General features: G+C 26.9%; 1 long non-coding RNA gene across 1 annotated transcript; it reads right to left on the bottom strand.

The window, feature by feature from the left end:
• Positions 1-274: 274 nt before the first annotated feature.
• On the bottom strand, positions 275-1,986 carry LOC132066588 (uncharacterized). The gene is made up of 2 exons (XR_009416864.1): positions 1,236-1,986; positions 275-520 (listed from the first exon to the last, which is right to left on the bottom strand). It is a non-coding gene; the product is annotated as an uncharacterized LOC132066588 (long non-coding RNA).
• Between the last annotated feature and the right edge of the window lie 771 nt (positions 1,987-2,757).

Below are 2,757 nucleotides of genomic sequence, written 5' to 3'. Positions count from 1 at the left end.
TTAAATTGTATCTTATTTTTTAAATATATATATTTTAAGTATATTTATTTTAGTAAACATAATACATAAATGACATGGCGGAATAACAAATACATCAATTAAATATTTTGAAGAAAAGTAATAATATAAGGTCCATATTTTTTGTTGTGCAATAATTTCATTTGCTCTCACTAATGGGTTAATATGCATGTGGCAATGAATCCACTATTATTGACTTGATGGGATACTTTTAATTATACGAATATTGTTTGGTTTTTTAGTATATGGGTGCACATTTTTTTTTTTTTGACGTTGCCTTTTTTTTTTTAATATGGGTCCATTTTTTTTTCCATGAGTATTTTAAGTATGTTGCTGTACAATAATTTTATTTACTCCCACTAATGGGTTGATACGCATGTGGCATCATTATTGATTTAATTGTTTGATTTTCTAAGCATTTGTTTTTTAACATTGTTTGTTTCATTAATATGGGATTCACTTTTTTTAAAAATATTGCTTGATTCTATTAATATGGGGTCCACTTTTTTTTTCCCGTGAGTTTGGATGTGGTGAGTTCCACTTTTTTTTTTTTTTTTTTTTTTTTATTGCTCGGTGTTGTTTAGTATGGGGCCGAACCTTTTGGACATTATTAGTTTGCACTACTATTTATATATATAATATATATATATATACACACACTATGTTCAAAACACGATTGATATAACATTATAATTTGTGCTCCGTATCTAAAACTTTATTATATTAGTGTTTGTTAAGAATACAAAGTCTGCACTTTTTTTTTACATTGATTTTTTTTAAATATGGGATTAACTTTTTTTTTTTTAATATATTGCTTGATTTTGTCAATATGAGATACTATGTTCAAAACACGATTAATATAACATTGTAGTTTCTGCTTCATAATTAAAATTTTATTATATTAGTGTTTGCTACGAATACGCATAGTGTTTAATATGGGGCCCACAATTTTTTCACATTTCTTAGAGTAAGGAAAAAATGAAAAAGTAATTAAATTCTATCTTATTTTAATATATGAGTATTTTAAGTATGTTCTTTGTACAATAATTTCATTTGCTCCTACTAATGGGTTGATACGTACGTGGCAATGAGTCTATCATTATTGATTTAATTGTTTGATTTTCTAAGCATTTGTTTATTAACATTGTTTGTTTTATTAATATGGGATTCACTTTTTTTATTCTAATATTGCTTGGTTATGTTAATATAGGGTCCACTTTTTTGTTCCCGTGAGTTTGGATGTGGTGAGTTTCACTTTTTTTCTTCCTTTTTTTTATTGCTCGATGTTATTTAGTATGGGGCCCACCCCCTTTTTTTTTTAAGGGACAACGGACGATGAAGCATGGGTCTAAACCCATGCTTTATATAGTTTATTTTTATTTTTTTTATTTTATATTCCCTAGTGTTGTTTAGTATGGAGCCCGCCCTTTTGGACATTATTAATTTGCACTATTTTTATGCATATAACATATATATATATATACTATATTCAAAACATGATTGATATAACATTGTAATTTGTGTTCCGTATCTAAAACTTTATTATATTAGTGTTTGCTAAGAATACAAAGTTTGCACTTTTTTTTTTGACACTGTTTATTTTTTTAATATGGGATTCACTTTTTTTTTTTTTTGTTTATATATTGCTTGATTTTGTCAATATGAGAAACTATGTTCAAAACACGATTAATATAACATTGTAGTTTGTCCCATATTTAAAACTTTATTATATCAGTGTTTGCTATGAATACGCATGGTGTTTAATATGGGGCCCACATTTTTTTTAATATTGTTTGTTTTTTATTATGAGATTCACTTTTTTTTTTTTACTATTGCTTAATTTTGTTAACATGGGGTTCACTTTTTTTTTCCGTGAGTTTGGATGTGGTGTGTTCCAATTTTTTTTTTAATACTGGTTGGTGTTTAATATGGGGCCCACAATTTTTTTTTAATATTAGTTGTTGTTTAATATATATGGGGCCCGCAATTTTTTTTGGGTACAATTTTGTTTTAATTTTTTTTTTAATTATGGGTTGTTTAATATGGAGCCAAAATATATATTTTTTTTTTCATGGAGGGGCCCCACAACGGACGACGAAAAGGGAGCCCCAACCCATGCTTCTTTGACACTGTTTATTTTTTTAATATGGGATTCACTTTTTTTTTTTTTTTTGTTTATATATTGCTTGATTTTGTCAATATGGAAACTATGTTCAAAACACAATTAATATAACATTGTAGCATTGTGCTCCATATTTAAAACTTTATTATATCGTCTGTTTGCTATGAATACGCATGGTGTTTAATATGGGGCCCACATTTTTTTTAATATTGTTTGTTTTTTATTATGAGATTCACTTTTTTTTTTAATATTGCTTAATTTTGTTAATATGGGGTTCACTTTTTTTTTCCGTGAGTTTGGATGTGTGTGTTCCAATTTTTTTTTTTTTTAATATCAAGTTGATGTTTAATATGGGGCCCACAATTTTTTTTTTAATATTAGTTGTTGTTTAATATATATGGGGCCCGCAATTTTTTTTTGGTACAATTTTGTTTTAATTTTTTTTTTTAATTATGGGTTGTTTAATATGGAGCCAAAATATATATTTTTTTTTCATGGAGGGGCCCCACAACGGACGACGAAAAGGGAGCCCCAACCCATGCTTCTTAATAGTAGATTTTAATATTAGTTGTTGTTTAATATATATGGGGCCCGCAATTTTTTTTTGGTACAATTTT

Source organism: Lycium ferocissimum, chromosome 8 (assembly GCF_029784015.1).
Source record: "Lycium ferocissimum isolate CSIRO_LF1 chromosome 8, AGI_CSIRO_Lferr_CH_V1, whole genome shotgun sequence".
NCBI lineage: Eukaryota > Viridiplantae > Streptophyta > Magnoliopsida > Solanales > Solanaceae > Lycium > Lycium ferocissimum.
This window is presented reverse-complemented; position numbering and strand designations above follow the sequence as displayed.